The following is an 18,586-nucleotide window of genomic DNA, read 5'->3' on the forward strand; positions in this document are numbered from 1 at the left end:
ACTTCCATTGCCATTGCAGTTTCAAGGAATGGGCAGGCCAAGCCGAACAGCTGATTGCATTTTCATTTCACTTCCACTGCCATTGCAGTTTCAAGGACAGGGCAGGTCAAGCCAAACAGCTGGTTGCATTTTCATTTCACTTCCAGTGCCATTGCAGTTTCAAGTACAGGACAGGCCAAACAACGTATTTCATTTTCATTAAGGGCTAACAAATCATTTATTGCAAGTACATTACAGACTCACAGTTCAGTTGATTCACAGCTTAGAGATTCGTGGCCTATCCCTAGCAATCTTGCAGAGTGACTGAGTCATGTCCAAGCATCCGGAGTTTTATAGTCCCTCCCCCAGGATGGGGCATTACCTTCATCGCGGTGATTGACAGGCGAGAAGATCTCAAGGTTTTTTAAACACTCATAAATCTTTTATTTTTTATCAATGGGAAAAATTCCTGGGGCCTGATCTGTGGAGGAGGGCTGTGAGTAAGATGGCCAAAAATCATAGCAATATATGGTAGCGTTTTTTCTAAAATCAATATACAGCGCAAACAGGAAGTAGTCAAGATGAGACTTTTAATTATATACTAGACCAAGTGCAGACCCGCTGGGTCTGTTTCCCCAACGGCGTTTGTGGGGGGGGGGGGGCTGCGGCATCACACTCACATTAACCACCCCCCTAACACACAGGTGGGGGGATGGGGGGTGAGAAGAGGGGAGGGAGGGGAGAGGAGGAGGATGAAATGGGACAGATTTGGGAGGGAAAGGAGAGCGGGGTAGGGGGTGAGAGAGGGGGATGGGGAGAGAGATGTGGGGGAGGGGGGAATGGGGAGGGAGGGGAGGAGGGAGGGAGGGGGAGAGGGGTGGGGGGAGAGAGTGGAAAGAGTGGGGAGGGAGAGTGGAGGGGGAAGGGGGAGAGAAGTGGAAGAGTGGGGAGGGAGGGGTAGGGGGAGTGGTGGAAGAGGGACAGAGGGGTAGGGGGAAGGGGGCGGGAGGAGAGGGAAGGGGTGTGGTAGAGAGTGAAGGGGGGTGGGGGAGAGAGTGATGGGTGGGAGAGGGGTAAGCAGAGGGAAACATAGAAACATAAGATTCTATAAGATCACCCCTCAATCTTCTAAATTCTAGCGAGTACAAACCGAGTCTATCCAGTCTTTCTTCATATGAAAGTCCTGACATCCCAGGAATCAGTCTGGTTAACCTTCTCTGTACTCCCTCTATGGCAAGAATGTCTGGGCATTGGGCATTGTGACATCACACGATGGAACGAATCAAAAGGCAGAAAGGCAGCCGGACGGACGGACGGTGGCAGCCACAGACTTTTATATAATAATAGATATATTTATATATATATATATATATATATGTATATGTGTGTGTGTGTGTGTGTGTGTGTGTGTGTGTGTGTGTGTGTGTGTGTGTGTGTGTGTGTGTGTGTGTGTGTGTGTGTGTGTATAAGTATGTAACTAACATTATACAGTATCAAGTTATCTGGATGCACCACTGGAAAGAAAGGTAATAGTAGATTCACCAGTGACTTTCAAAGTAGTGAGCACTTGAATGGGGCTTTTTCACGGGGCGAGTTGACGCAAGATGTCACCAGAGTGAAGTGGTCGTGGTCCAGCACGAGTCTCGCACGATATAACGGGGGGTAGATAAAGAGTTCCCACGGTACTCGGCATTTCTGTTATTTGTGCGAGTGACTTGTCCGTCTCCCGAGCTTTCGCGTTAAATCTTGAATGAACATCGTGAACTACACGTGACACAAATGATGTAACTTTTTTTTTCACACACTATAAATATCCTCCCTTGGTTGAATTGGCTCATTTGGAGACATATTTTACTGTGTATGTGGGAGACACAGATGGACTGAGCACAGTACCTCGGTCTTACTGTGTGTGGGAGAGGGGGAGAAAGAGATGTACACTCACAGAGGCGGAGTCTCTCAACCTGTGTAAGAGGGACGGAGAGAGAGAGAGAGGCACACACAAGGTGGATGTGAAATCTCACCTGCCTGTTTCAGTGACAGACACCCGCCGCCAGTAAATGAAGACACCCCCATCTGTCTCCCCCTCCTCTCCCTCGACTCCCCCACCTTTCCCTCCCAACTCCAGTCCCGTCCCGACCCCCTGGGAAACTGAATAGAGCAACAATATAGATATAGAAACTGAAACAATATAGAAACTGAATAGAGCAACATGGCAAAAACATCTCTGACACGCTTTACCCCCTTTCTTTGAGATTTTCTGGGAGCCATCTCTGCAAGTGTTCCTGGTAAAAAGATTATCCAACAATGACAATTAGGTGGGACGTCCTCGAAGGACACATGCTCCCTTGTCGATATTGAGACCACCTTTTTACTCACCTTCTGTCCCCTCTGTCCAGCTTCCGGGTTTACCGTTCACAGGAGTTCCCACGCGCTATATCTCTAAAATCTGAAGTTAGGTAATGTCTAAAGGAACTGCAGACGCTGGTTAATGCTGGTTAATACGCACAGAAGGACACAAAATGTTGGTGTAACTCAGCAGGTAAGTCAGATCTGGGAAGAAAAACATAAAAAGCTGGAGTAAGTCGGCGGGTCAGGCAGCATCTCTGGAGAAAAAGAATAGGTGGCGATTCGAATCGGAACCCTTCTTCAGACAGCCTAATCGGAATTGAGTCTGAAGATGTGTCTCGTCCCGAAACATCAGCTATTTTTCTCCAGAGATGCTGCTTGACTCGCTGAGTTACTCCAGCTTTTTGTGTCTGTCTTCGGTTTAAACCAGCATGTGCAGTTCACTCCTTACACGGGTCTCTGTACAACATTGATTGGTAGCGTTCCGGACCCTGCTTCGGAAAGGCATCGATCGCTAGTTGGCGAGGACTCCGACCTGTATATCTCAAAGAAGTACATGTGAAAAATTTCTCATGGACCATAAAAATGCGTAACCTTTCAGTAAAGTCCCTTTTAAAGTCCCTTTTAAAGATTATAGTTATTTTCTTGAATCTCATTAACATAACTCATGAATAAGTTGATGTCCATATGCGGATGCAAATCTTTATTTTTATTTATTTTTAAAATTCAATCCCACAGAAGACAATTTTTACTCACCTTCTGTCCCCTCTGTCCAGCTTCCGGGTTCACTGTTCGCAGGAGTTCCCACGGTACCCGCAAGAGTTATTACGGATATCGCACTGGCCACTACGTGCATATAATGTTGCAATGCTCAACCACAAGTGTACAAGTCACTCTTGGAGAAATTCAAACTTTCTTGAATTTTCTCCCGAGTGACCAAGGTACACGATTACCTGCCGTTAGCGCTACGGTGGTCCACGGTGGTCCACGAATGCCATACTGTTATCGCACGAGGTTCCCACGATGTTAAACTCTGGTTAACTCTTGCGTCAAGTCGCCCCGTGAAAAGGCCGCTTAAGGCTCTGTCCAGATAGAAGAGGGGAATGGGAATATTTAGGTAGCCTCATGAAATATCCAAACCAGTCACATGAGTTTAATTTATCCTGTAATGTTCTCTGATTTTATGAATACATAATTTGATGACATTATTTGTGTAAGTAAACATTTGACATTTTAAAATTGGATTAGACTTGATTGGATTTGAATTTGTCATTTGGAACATCCACTGAATAATTTTGGTTAAATATTGTGAGAATGTAATGTGTTATAAAGTCCCAAAGACAAAAATAGTAAGATTAAACGAGAACTTACCAGTTTGAAGTTTGATCTTTATTTTATGAGGAGTTACGTTGAGCGATTACGTGAAGAAGCGCCGCCAGTCCGCATGCGTGTCAATTTTCAAAGCATCGGCGTGAAATCACAGATAACCATAATTGAAGTAATATAGTAAGATAAAAACCTAGAACTACCAGATAACCTTTGTGATATGAGGGCCGGGAGCGGTGGGCACGTAATCGCTCATCGTAACTCCTCATAAAATAAAGATCAAACTTCAAACTGGTAAGTTCGTGTTTAATCTTGCTACTTTACTTCGGAGTCACGTGAGAGATTCCGTGAAGACTTCAAAGCTCTGTGATTTCATGCTGTGGAAACAAGTCCATGCGACACACTGCCTTGGTTGACACAGGATGAGTGATAACAAAATAAAGCATTCCAACATAATGCCGACTTAACCAAATTGGTGCTTTATTTAAGAAAGAAAAAAAAATAGTGACCCCTCTGTCCCAGGGGGAAGCTACAAAACAGAACTTAAAATTGAGTGCCCAAATACTCAATGTGGCAAGAAGTTTGTTGTAAAACCTCTGAAACATCAATTCACTGGACCATCTTGCGGCCGCGAGGATTTGGTCGAGAGGGATGACCTGTGCCCTCGCTGCTCGCATGTTGAAGCCGCCCTGGTGGAGTGAGATTTATACACATCAGTGTCTACCCCTGCATAAACCAGAACCTGTTTTAACCACCTTGAGATGGTTTGAACTGACACCTAGTTATGAGGCTTCTTATAACTGACGAACATAGCCAATTCTGAACCTCTGATGCTCTTTGTGACCTTGATGTACTGCTGTAAGTGCGTAACTATACAGAGGCGAAGGTCTATGGGGTATGACATAAAATTAAGTCTAGGTCCTGACGTCCCTGGCCTACCCTGCTTAAGTAAATCATAAACATAATATGTTATGTTACTTGCAGATGAAACCATTCTGTCCAGTCGCAGCTTTTGCAACGTCTGAACGCATTGTGCTGAAATCAGCGCCATGAGCATAACCACTTTAAGAGTTAGTCTGGCCAATGACAGAGATGTTGCTGGAGCCCATTGGTGAAGTAGTTCGAGGACTACACTCACATCCTAAATTTCCGTGTATCTTGGCCTCGGGGGATTGCAGTTAAAAATACCCTTCATGAATCAAGACACTAAAGGGTGAGACCCAATAGGGTTTTGTCCCATTCCTTGGCACAGGTAGGATGACAAGGCACTCCTGGCACTATTGATGGCGCTATAGCTTAGTCGCTCATCAAAATATAACGTGGAAAGAAATTCCAATACATCAGGTATGCTTGCCGTATGATATGAAATATTTGACTGCAAACAGAACATCTCCCATTTTTTTAACTGAGAAATATATTGTTTCTTAGTACTGTCTCTCCAAGCTGCAGTAATCACATCCACCGTACGCTCTGATAATCCGAGCTCCAGGGACGGTGTCCTCAGAATCTGCAAATCAACAGATTAATATGGTCATGTAATGTCTGATTTTCCCCAGTTACAGGATGAACCAGCAGGTTACTGCTTTTGGGGATAGCCATAAAAGGCTGTGTTTTTAATCTTAAAACCAGTGGGAACCATGGCTGTGTAGGCCAGTCGGGAACTAGCAAAATGCCTGAAGCAGTGCTGCTTGATTTTGAGCAAACACCGACTGATGAGGCAGAATGGAGGAAATGCATATTAAAACATTCCACCCCAGTGTAGCGATAATGCATCTACCACTACTGCCCCTGGGTCTGGTTCCCATGAAACATATTTTGGCAATTGGTGATTCAATCTGGACGCAAACAAATCAATGTCTGGTACACCATACCAAGTGACAATCTTTTTGAATATTTCACGATTCAACATCCATTCAGTGTTTTCATTGAACTTTCGTGACCTGGTGTCTGCCACCATGTTAATTCTACCTGGTAGGTAGATAGCTGAAATCCAGATATTTCTTGTAATACACCAGTGCCATATAAGGTTAGCAAAGTTATCACATGATACTGATTTGATTCCACCCATGTGATTAATATATGCTACTGCTGTAGTATTATGAATCTGAAGCTGCACATGCAAATCATGCATATTAGTACAATATGCCTTTAGGCCATAGAGTGCTCCCAATAACTCAAAATAATTAATACCATGTGATTGAAGAAGTGATGCCTCATGCATATCCCATCTGTCACCACAGCTGGAGATGGTATCGGTAGCTCCCCATCCTAGAGCACTAACATCAGTTTGTAAAACAACTGAATGTCTATCAATCCGCATTTTCCCGGTGCAAAGCCAATGGCTTTGATATCCACCATTGTAATTCCACAATGGCTTCAGCTGGTAACTGCATAGGTCTATTGAAATGCCCTGCATGACTTTTGAGTTCGTGCTCCTTTGCACGTTGCAAATTTTGATGTAGAGGTCCAAATTGGTCCAATTACACTGACAACCTGCCGAATAGAAGACCGTTGGTCATCAACAAGCTTACTACAGGCTTTGACTAACTCTGACCTTTTGCCTGGAGGCAGAGTCACAGACATGTTAGTTGAATTAATGGTGAATCCCAAATAATCCATGACTCTGAATGGGATCAATTTTGATTTAGCTGGATGGACGAGAAACCCCAAACTCTCAAACAGGCATTTGGTAGCTGAGACAGATGATTCAGCTGATTCCTGAGTCTTGCCTATGATTAGGATATCATTCAAATAAGCCGTTACAACATGATTCTGGGTCCGAAGTAGGCCCAACACTGGTTTTAATATTTTTGTAAATAACCTTGGAGCTGAAGTTAAATCATTAGGCAATGCTTTAAACTGCTACAATTGCTTAATCCAGCTAAAATTCAAATATCTCCAATGATTGTGATGAATGGGTATCGAATAGTATGCATCTTTGAGGTCTATGCATGCCATGTATTACCCTTTAGAAACCGGCTGTTTGGCAGTGAGAAAAGTTTCCATTTTGAAATGTTTATAATAATAATAATAATAATAATAATAATATAAACTTTATTACAGACTCGAGGTCCAGACAATGGGCAACATTACATAAAAATGCATTGCATATTAAAAAATACCATAACGCAAATATAAAATCTTAGTATATCTATCTATTATATATTAAAACTCTCGCCCCATCCGTCCGACATCCGTCCGGCTGCCTTTCTGCCTTTCGATTCGTTCCTGCCGTGCGATGTCACAATGCCCGATGCTCGCAGACGTCCAATCGCGATGCCCGACGCTCGCAGACGTCCAATCAGAATGGATCCATTTACATGTACGGCTTCCGGCTGCATTTCTTCCTTTGATTCCCTGCAACTCCGAAACCAGACGCAGAATCGCCGACGTCTTTTCCATTTCGGTAGAGATTTCACTTTTCTTTCTAAGTATTTGCTCCTCATTACATTTCGTCGTCTTTAAGTACACGTTTTCAATCAAATCCTTCCCCCCCCCCAATATTTCAAAAATAAACTGGCTTCACACCCATAGACTCAGCACCAGCCCCAGCCCATGGTGAACATTCCATCGTGTGATGTCACAATGCCCAATGTTCACATATGTCCAATCGGAATGGAATCATTTACATATGCCTTTGCAGGAGCCCCAGCCCCTGGTGAACGTTCCATCGTGTGATGTCACAATGCCCAATGCTCAAATACATTGTTGCCATAGAGGGAGCACAGAGAAGGTTCACCAGTGATTCCTGGAATGTCAGGATTTTCAAATGAAGAAAAACTGGATAGACTCGCCTTGTACATGCTAGATTTTAGAAGATTGAGGGGGTATCTTATAGAAACGTAAAAAATTCGTAAGGGGTTGGACAGGCTAGATGCAGGAAGATTGTTCCGGATGTTGGGGAAGACCAGAACAAGGGGTCACAGTTTAAGGATAAGGGGGAAATCCTTTAGGACAGAGATGAGAAAAACATTTTTCACACAGAGAGTGGTGAATCTCTGGAATTCTCTGCCACAGAAGGTAGTTGAGGCCAGTTCATTGGCTATATTTAAGAGGGAGTTAGATGTGGCCCTTGTGGCTAAAGGGATCAGGGGGTATGGAGAGAAGGCAGGTACAGGATACTGAGTTGGATGATCAGCCATGATCATATTGAATGGTGGTGCAGGCTAGAAGGGCCGAATGGCCTACTCCTGCACTTAATTTCTATGTTTCTATGTTTCCCTCTCCCTCTCCCACCCATCCCTCTCTCCCCCACCCCCCTTCCCTCTCTACCACCATCACCTTACCCCTTCCCCTCTGTCCCTCTTTCACCACTCCCCCTACCCCATCCTCCCCACTCTTGCACTTCTATCCCCTTACCCAACGCCTCTCCCTCCCCCACCCCTCTCTCTTCCGCTCCCTTCCCCTCTCTCCCCCACCTTTCCCCCTCTGTCCCTCTTCCACCACTCCCCGTCCCTCTTCTACCACTCCCGCTACCCCTCCCTCCCTCCCCACTCTTCCACTTCTCTCCCACTCTCTCCTCCCCCTCTCCTCACCCCTCTCCCATCCCTCTCTCCCCCACCCCTCTTCCCTCTCTACCCCACCCCCTTCCCTCTCTCCCCCCACCCCCTTCCCCCTATCCCTCTGTCCCTCTTCCATCACTCCCGCTACCCCTCTCCTCTTCCCTCTCCACTCTTCCACTTCTCTCCCCCTTCCCCTCCACTCTCCCTCCCCACTCTTTCCCCTCTCTCCCCCCACCCCTCTCCCCATCCCTCCCTCATCCCCTCCCTCCCCATCCCCCCTCCCCCACATCTCTCTCCCCATCTCTCACCCCCTACCCCACTCTCCTTTCCCTCCCAAATCTATCCCGTTTCCTCCTCCTCCTTTCCCCTCCCTCCCCTCTTCTCAACACCCCCCCCCCCCGCAAACGCCGTTGGGGAAACAGACCCAACGGGTCTGCACTTGGTCTAGTCTATCTTTAAAACTGTGTGCCTGTCGCCTGCCGTCCGTCCGGCTGCCTGCCTGCCTTTCGATTCATTCCCATCGTGAGATGTCCCAATGCCCAATGCTCGCAAATGTCCAATCGCAATGCCCGATGCTCGCAGATGTCCAATCGGAATGGATCCATTTACATGTACAGCTTCCGGCTGCATTTCTTCCTTTGATTCCCTGCAACTCCGAAACCAGACGCAGAATCGCCGACATCTTTTCCATTTCGGTAGAGATTTCATTTTTCTTTCTAAGTATCTGCTCCTCATTACATTTCGTCGTGTTCCATCGTGTGATGTCACAATGTCCAATGCTCAAATACATTGTTGCATTAGAGGGAGTACGGAGAAGGTTCACCAGACTGATTCCTGGAAAAGTCAGGATTTTTCACCCCCCTTCCCTCTCTACCCCACCCCCTTCCCTCTCTCCCCCCGCCCCCTTCCCCTACCCCTCTGTCCCTCTTCCACCAGTCCCTCTACCCCTCTCTCCCCACTCTTCCACTTCTCTCCCCTTACCCCACCCCTCTCCCTCCCTCGCCTCTCTCTCTTCCCCTCCCTGTCCCACCCCTTCCCCTACCCCTCTGTCCCTCTTCCACCACTCCCCCGTCCCTCTACCACCACTCCCGCTACCTCTCCCTCCCCACTCTTCCACTTCTCTCCCCCTTCTCTCCTCCCCCTCTCCTTCTCCTCACCCCTCTTCCATCCCTCTCTACCCCACCCCCTTCCCTCTCTCCCCCGTCCCCTTCCCCTCTGTCCCTCTTCCACCACTCCCCCTACCCCTCCCTCTCCCACTTCTCTTCCCTTACGCTACCCCTCTCCCTCCCTCACCCCCCCCTCCCTTCCCCTCTCTCCCCCACCCCTTTCCCTACCCCTCTGTCCCTCTTCCACCACTCCCCCTGTCCCTCTTCCACCACTCCTGCTACCCCTCTCCCCCTCCTTCCCTCCCTCCCTCCCTCCCCTCTCTTCCACCTCTCTCCCCCCACCCCTCTCCCCCTCCAATTCCACTCTCCCCCTCCCTCCACACTCTTCCTCCTCTCCCTCCTCATTCCCTTACCATGCACAGTCTCTGTCTTTAAGAAGGAACTACAGATGCTGGAAAATCGAAGGTAGACATAAAAAAAGCTGGATAAACTCAGCGGGTGCGGCAGCACCTATGGAGCGAATTGAATGGTCAACGTTTTTGGCCGAAACCCGGAAGAAGGGTTTCGGCCAAAAACGTTGCCCTTTTCCTTCGGTCCATAGATGCTGCAGCACCCGCAGAGTTGATACAGCGTTTTTGTTGTTGTACCAGCCTCTCTCTCTCTCTGCCCTTTTCTCTTCTCTCGACTCATGCACCCCTCTCCCCCTCCCCTTCACCTCTCTCCCCCATCCTCTTCTCCCCCCCTCCCCCTCTCCCTCTCCACCCTCCTCCTCCCCTTCCTCACAACATATTTTTTGTGGGGGCGGGTCCTCAGTGTGTGTGACTGTTTGTGGAGGCGGCCACGCGCACTCCATTCAAGAAGACGCTCATCTGTTTGTGAAGGCGCGTGCTTAGTATGTGACCAAAGATCTTATAGCGGAGCTCTCCGCTACAAGATCTTTGTGTGTGACGACACACGCTCCCCCCCCCCTCCCCCTTTGGTGCAGGAGGCGCGCGCATCATCTGAACGCACAACGATTATTCGAATTCTTCACTAACCGTCATTCTGACTTTGCTTGTGAAGAGAAAAGTCCTGAATTGCATTTGTCTGATGCAGGAAGATTGTTCCCGATGTTGGGGAAGTCCAGGACAAGCGGGTCACAGTTTAAGGATAAAGGGGAAATCCTTTAGTACTGAGATGAGGAAAACATTTTTCACACAGATAGTGGTGAGTCTCTGGACACAGAAGGTAGTTGAGGCCAGTTCATTGACTATATTTAATAGGGAGTTAGATGTGGCCCTTGTGGCTAAAGGGATCAGGGGGTATGGAGAGAAGGCAGGTACAGATACTCAGTTGGATGATCAGCCATGATCATATTGAATGGTGGTGCAGGCTCGAAGGGCCGAATGGCCTACTCCTGCACTTAATTTCTATGCTTCAATGTTTCCCTCTCTGCACCCCTCTCCCTCTCCCACCCATCCCTCTCTCCCCCACCCCCTTCCCTCTCTACCACCACCCCCTTCCCCTACCCCTCTGTCTCTCTTTCACCACTCCCCCTACCCCTCCCTCCCCACTCTTCCACTTCTATCCCCTTACCCCACGCCTCTTCCACCCCCACCCCTCTCTCTTCCCCTCCCTTCCCCTCTCTCCCCCACCCCTTCCCCTACCCCTCTGTCCCTCTTCCACCAATCCCCTGTCTCTCTTCCTCCACTTCCGCTACCCCTCCCTCCCCACTCTTCCACTTCTCTCCGCTTTCCCCTCCACTCTCCCTCCCCACTCTTTCCCCTCTCTCCCCCACCCCTCTCCCCCTCCTCCCAATCTTCCTCATCCCCCCCTCCCCCACATCTCTCTCCCCATCTCTCACCCCCTGCCCCGCTCTCCTTTCCGTCCCAAATCTATCCTGTTTCCTCCTCCTCCCCCCCCCCCCCCCCCCTATTCACCCCCCCCCCCCCCCCCCCGTAAACGCCGTTGGGGAAACAGACCCAACGGGTCTGCACTTGGTCTAGTCACTTATAAAAGCATTATAAATTATATATTTAAAAAAAAAAGAAAAACACAATACATGAATTAAAAATCCAGATACTGCACATAGGAGTTAAGTCTAGTTAGATCAAGAATGATACGACACCCACCATCCTTCTTTTCTCTTGGAAATATGTTAGAGACAAATTGGTGAGTTTGATGAGAAGATTTCTCAATTACCCCTTTTTTAACTAATGTTTGAATCTCATTTTGTATCTGTAAGGACTCTTGTTGTGAAAAAAAAAACAACGTCTGACTAGGTGTATGCTGTGTAGGTGGACATAATTTTAAAATAAATTCAATCCGGAACCCTAGTATGCTGTGCAGTATAAACGAGTCTGATGTTATACAACACCATTGACTGAAAAACAAACGAGATCTCCCACCAGGTTCGAATTGGCTACCTACCTCCATGACTGGTAGAAATGTTTGGCCTTGTGTCCTGGAGGGAAAAGGTGGTGTGCGCCAGCTGTGCATACTTGGTGAGACCCGGCTTGGTCCTTGACCTGAACTCAATTCAGCAGGACGTTTGTAGGGATGTCGTCGGAGGGAAGTCTTACTGACTGGTTGAGCTCTAATGAGGTCCACTGTTTTTGCCTCATCATCCAGTTTTTTGACTTGCTTTGACAAGTCATCCCCAAACAACAAATTTGGTGTTTGTATGCTGCTTGTTTTACACAATGCTGCAAATTTGGGGTTCAGCATTGGCCAGAACGCAGTCTTCCTTAAACAATTTATTTCAAATTGAGCATTGCACATATGTGCAAGCGCGTCCTGCTGGACTGGAGATAGAGGCTTATCTTCGACTGACCTGGCGAATGCTGTTATCCCTGTGGCCAGGAGCTTGAGGATTTTCTGGAATCTTAACTCCTGAGCTCTGATTCCTGCTGCCATGTGACCCCAAATTGGGTGGTTTACAGCCGGAACCTTCAGCGATGTACAATTGCTGGGCGTTTGAAATTTTTACAGGTTTCTTCAATAGTGAGGTCCTGTAGTTGGTGGGATACCATGTAATTAATGGTGCTGGCCAGGTCTTCATTTATTGGTTTGCGCGTTCCTGCAGGAATAGCAAATCTACTTGCCATGCTTGGCACTCCTGACTCCTGGTCTCCTTGCCTGGAGACATGCTCCTTGGCTATGCCTCCAGCTTCGGAGTCAGAACAAAACTGACTCCGGAAACTCACCTCCTCCAAGAGGGAGCTATCATGCAGCCCTGTTAAAGGTGCTGCTGCCACGGGCTCACGAGGAGACTCGCGGATAAACAGCTCGTCTTCCTCGAGCCTTTGTTGGTGGAACATTCTTTCTATGAAATGTTCCATTCTTGATAGCCACCCAAGAACGGCATCCATTGTAGGAGGACTATCCTCTGGGCCCGACTCATCAGAGTCAACGGGCCCGTTTGATTTTTTAGTATACCGGTTTAGCCACGGTGCCTTCTACCGGCAACAAGTCGGAAGGCACTGGCTGCGCCGCCAGTGACTCAGAAGGTGAGAGAGACCTTCCCTTTCCTGCTTTTTCCATTGCTCCTGTAACACAAGATATCCCGCCCGGAAAAAGACCGCAGCTAAGTTTTAAACTTACCTCGGGTTTTTAACATACCGCTGGAGGAGCTGCGCTTTGCCAGCCCGTCAGTGCGCCATGCGTCAGACGTAATGACGCGCATGCGGACTGGCGGGGCTTCTTCACGGAATCACTCACGTGACTCCGAAGTAAAACAATGGTCTCAAGTTCCTAGTTTAATAATCATTGTTTTATCATTGTCAAAGAAGGTGAATGCAGCCTAAAGTCCAGCTGTGTTATACCGTTCAGGCCAAACGAACATGATTGCCAGCTGGGATTCGATCTGAGGATGGAACTAAAATTGACCTTAGCATTTACATTAGCACATGGAGGTGGCGTGGAACATCACCCTGTGACTTCAGCTGGAAGGTATAATTAAATGTCAATGCTTTGGATGGTATTCTATTTGTTGTGAATCCAACATAACTAAAATAGGTTGCTGAGATGCAGTGTGTGTTTAATCAAGGGTGGATTCTGGGCATAAGTCTTGTGAAATTTGGCAAATGCTCTCCCTGAACCTTTTGTCAACTGCCTAGCATCTCCAGAATTGCTTACTGGTAGATGCTGGGAATGCATAAAACATTTGCCAATGTATGTTTAGATGTACTGTGATTTCCTACTAATTACCTCGTAGTCCCACTTTTCTTTGGTAACCAGAGGATCAATGTTTATAATTTTTAGTGGATTCAAAACCCAGCATGTTGGATGTTTTGTGGCTTTCGTTAAATGCATCCAAAATCTCAAAAGCTGTTCATCATGTGACTCACAGCTAGCTGATGTCAGATCAGATCCTTGTATCAAAAGGACTCTTACCGTTGCAAGGGTTTGCTTTAGACTTTAGAGATACAGTGTGGAAACGGGCCCTTCAGCCTAAGTCCACGCCAACTACCAATCACCCTGTACACTAGCAATATCCCACACACTCTTGGGACCATTTACAATTGACCTAAAAACTAATCTGTCAATTAATCTACAAACCTGTTTGTCGTTCGATTGTGCAAGGAAACCAGAGCTTCAGGAAAAAGCCGACGCGGTCACAGGGAGAATGTACAAACATCGTACAGACACCATCCATATTCAGGATCAAAACCGGGTCTCTGGTGCTGTAAGGCAGCAACTCTACAACTGTGCCACCGCCAAGGAGGTTCCAGGACTGCATTAAATAAACAAGAAGGGCAGGCTCGATCAAGTAGTTCTTTGTCAGCATTTGGCTGATGCTAAAAAGCAGTATTCAGAAATTCAGGAAAACAATCATTGTTATTTTTTAGACCAGTAACAGTGCAGACAAGCTTGGAAGACATTACCATAAAAGCAAATACATTGTTCTCAATCTGAAAATCACAATTTAAAAGAGAAAGATTTTTGTGAAATTTACAACAGCAGTTTGGATTTGCTTTTTGCTTTGAATCCAGAAAATGTTCTCTCAGCAATTCAGCGTAGCACAATGAGGCATAAAATTGAAAGTTATTAATGGAGAAGATATGAGGACGCATTTGCTAGTGACCCAAATCAGGTTTGATTTCAGAAAATTGCTGTTACGACACAATGGAAGAGATGGGACCAAGAACCGAATTAAACTCATCCTTGAGCTTTATCATCAAGATCAGTGTTGTCTGTGATCCAGAAACACAAAAGTCATGTATTTGCCTTTGCAACTGAGCTGCATGGGGACCTTTGGAATTATTGATTAGGCACCTTAAGCCCCAGAAATACTAAATGGAGTTTGCAAACTTTGACTGCATGCAAATTAGTCTAATCATATTTGAAATATATTCACAGGATCTATTGTATTGAAGAAAAGGCCGTAACCATCTTAGTCATGACTAGATAAGGTAAGGATGGTACCAATTAATGAATCTGATTGTCCTAGAGTTTATTTTTATGCCTCTAAATTGCATTAGGAAGGTTAATCAATAATCTTTATTTTGCTGTTTAAAAAAAGAAATAAAATAGGAACAGAACAGGTGTCAAGCAAGATAGTTACAATACTCCTGATAAAAGTGTCCCAACTAACCCAAAAAGTAAACACTGCAGACATTAAAAGTCTGAAATTAAAAAAAGACAAAGGAATACCCGGGACAAGGTGGAGCTGAGTTTACCATGGGGATAGATTGTATATATCGTCCAGTTATTGATTAATGAGGGGAAGTTAAAGGATGGTGATACAAAAACAAAGAAGCATATAATACAATGAAATGAAGGTGGGGCACATGCCTCGGTTGTCCTTACAGAGAGAGGAAAAAAACAGAGCTAGGATTACAAATAGATGACTTGGTGATGGCTTGGTTCAAGTTCAAGTGTTCAAGTGAGTTCAAGTGAGTTTATTGACCTGTATAGGACAATGAAATTCTTGCTTTGCTTAAGCACACAGAAAATAATAGGCATTTACTACAAAACAGATAAATGTGTCCATATACCATGATATAAATATATACACACATGAATAAATAAACTGATAAAATGCAAATAGCAGAAAGTGGTTATTAATAATCAGAGTTTTGTCCGAGCCAGGTTTAATAGCCTGATGGCTGTGGGGAAGTAGCTATTCCTGAACCTGGTTGTTGCAGTCTTCAGGTTCCTGTACCTTCTACCTGAAGGTAGCAGGGAGATGATTGTGTGGCCAGGATGGTGTGGGTCTTTGATGATACTGCCAGCCTTTTTGAGGCAGCGACTGCGATAAATCCCTTCGATGGAAGGAAGGTCAGAGCCGATGATGGACTGGGCAGTGTTTACTACTTTTTGTAGTCTTTTCCTCTCCAGGGCGCTCAAATTGCCGAACCAAGCCACGATGCAACCGGTCAGCATGCTCTCTACTGTGCACCTGTAGAAGTTAGAGAGAGTCTTCCTTGACAAACCGACTCTCCGTAATCTTCTCAGGAAGTAGAGGCGCTGATGAGCTTTTTTGATAATTGCGTTAGTGTTCTCGGACCAGGAAAGATCTTCAGAGATGTGCACGCCCAGGAATTTGAAGTTCTTGACCCTTTCAAATCGTTGATATAAATGGGGCTGTGGGTCCCCCTCCTACTACTTCCAAAGTCCACAATCAGTTCCTTGGTTTTACTGGTGTTGAGGGCCAGGTTATTGCGCTGGCACCATATGGACAGTTGCTCGATCTCCCTTCTATATTCTGACTCATCCCCATCAGTGATACGCCCCACAATAGTGGTGTTGTCAGCGAACTTGATAATGGAGTTCGCACTGTGGTTGGCTACGCAGTCATGGGTATAGAGTGAGTACAGCAGGGGGCTGAGCACGCAGCCTTGAGGTGCTCCCGTGCTGAATGTTATCGAGGCTGACACATTTCCACCAATACGAACAGACTGTGGTCTGTGGATGAGGAAGTCGAGGATCCAGTTGCAGAGGGATGCGCAGAGACCCAGTTCTGCGAGTTTGGTAACCAGCTTGGAGGGGATGACTGTGTTGAATGCCGAGCTGTAATCGATGAATATCAGCCTGACATATGAGTTTTTGTTGTCCAAGTGGTCCAGTGCGGAGTGGAGGGCCAGCGAGATTGCATCCACCGTTGATCTGTTGTGGCGGTATGCGAACTGCAGTGGGTCCAGGTTTTTGTTGAGGTAGGAGTTGATTTGCTCCATGAACAGCCTCTCAAAGCATTTCATCACCACCGGCGTTAGTGCCACTGGTCGATAGTCATTGAGGCACGTCACCTTACTCTTCTTGGGCACCGGTATAATTAAAGCAGGTGGGGACCTCAGACCTCAGAAGTGAGAGGTTGAAAATGTCCGTAAAAACTCCCGCCAGTTGGTCCGCACAGGTTTTTAGAACACAACCGGGTATACCATCAGGACCAGGTGCTTTTCGGGGGTTCACCCCTCTGAAAGATTTCCTGACGTCGGCCTCTGTGACTGAGACTGAAATGCCAACACAGCGAATGGGGGATCGGGAAGGCACATCAGTATTCTCCCTGTCAAAGCGTGCGTAAAACGCAGTGAACTCGTCAGGGAGTGATGTTTCACCGACATTCGAGCTACCTGGTTTCGCCTTGTAGGAGGTGATTGCATTCAGGCCCCGCCACAGCTGCCGAACATCTGTCTCATCCTCCAGTTTGGAGCAGAAGTCCCTTTTGGCCTTTTTGATGGCCTTACCAAGGTCGTATCTGGACTTCATGTGGGCCACTGTATCATCGGACATGAATGCCCTGTGTCTGGATTTTAGAAGAGTGCGGATCTCAAAGTTCATCCAAGGTTTCTGATTGGGAAACACTCGGAAGGTTTTTGTAGGGATGCAGTCCTCCACACATTTCATTATGAAGTCTGTAACGACTGTGGCGTATCCGTTCAAGTCCATTGCCGAGTCCTTGAACATTGCCCAGTCTACAGACTCCTTAACAGTCCTGGAGTTGTTCTTCTGCCCCCCCCCCCCCCCCCACCGACCAGCTCTATGCTGTCCTCACTTCTGGGGGTGCGCTCTTCAATGCTGCCTGTAGGCAGGAAGAAGCAGCACCGCGGTATGGTTGGACTTACCGAAGTGAGGGCGAGGGATAGAATGATAGGCATTCTTGATGGTGGTGTAGCAGTGGTCGAGGGTGTTAGGTCCTCTGGTGCAGCAGGAGACATGTTGGTGGAAGTTGGGGAGTGATTTCTTGAGGTTCGCCTTATTGAAGTCCCCAGCAATGGTGGTAAATGCCTCGGGGTAAGACGTCTGGTGTTTGTTGACCACGGCTTGCAGCTCCTCCAGTGCCAGACGGACGTCTGCCTGGGGTGGGATGTAGACCGCGGTCAGGATAACGAAGGTGAATTATCTTGGGAGGTAGAAGGGACGGCACTTCACCGCCAGATGTTCGAGGTGTGGAGAGCAGGAGTTGGACAGGACTGCCACGTCGGAACACCACGCAGAGTTCACCATGAGGCAGACGCCCCCTCCTCTTCCTTTCCCAGATGCCAGGGTATGGTCCATACGGTGGATGGAGAACCCTTCAGGCTGGACCACTGAGTCTGGGGAGCTGGGGGTGAGCCATGTCTCTGTGAAACAGAACACATAGCATTCCCTCAGCTCCCTTTGATAAAGCAGTCTTGCCCTTAAGTCCTCCACTTTATTTTCAAGGGACTGTACATTAGCCAGTAGGATAGTAGGAGAGGGGGCCGAAGTCCCCTGTGCTTCATTCTGACCTGGAGTCCTGCCCGTCGGCCACGTTTCCGGACACAATGGAGGCTTCCCCTTTGTTTCCAGGTACTGTACTTGCTGTACCTGCTGTTTCTGCAGACCTGCGCTGGAACGGGGATTCCCTCACAGACGGCAGCTCCAGCTCTGTAACGAACGGGGGTTCCCTCAAAATCAGCAGCTCCAGCTCCGTTGTTCCTGGAGGATCCAGCCCGTCGGCTCTGGGGGTCATCCTGGGGTCTTCAGGTACCGTACCTGGGATCCTCAGTCGGGTTGCGAGTTCCACAGCCAGCATGGGAAAGTTTAAAGTCCGGGGTTCCCGCAGCTGCGGGAGATCGTGAAATTGCGAGAGCCTTGAGGTGCTCAAGCAGCTTGTCCGAAACGGCACCGATTTCTGCCGTTTTTCTGATCCAGGTAAGTTGTTGGAAGTTGTAGTTGAGCCTTTTATTTTCCGGAGCTCCGCAAAAGTCGCCGCAGGCAGGCGCCATCTTGTGACAGCGAGAGCGGGCAATGAAGAAAGCGAATGGCATGTTGGCCTTTATAACACGAGGAGTTGAGTATAGGAGCAAAGAGGTCCTTCTGCAGTTGTATAGGGCCCTAGTGAGACCACACCTGGAGTATTGTGTGCAGTTTTGGTCCCCTAAT

This window comes from Amblyraja radiata, chromosome 6, assembly GCF_010909765.2.
Source record: "Amblyraja radiata isolate CabotCenter1 chromosome 6, sAmbRad1.1.pri, whole genome shotgun sequence".
In the NCBI taxonomy this organism is placed as follows: domain Eukaryota; kingdom Metazoa; phylum Chordata; class Chondrichthyes; order Rajiformes; family Rajidae; genus Amblyraja; species Amblyraja radiata.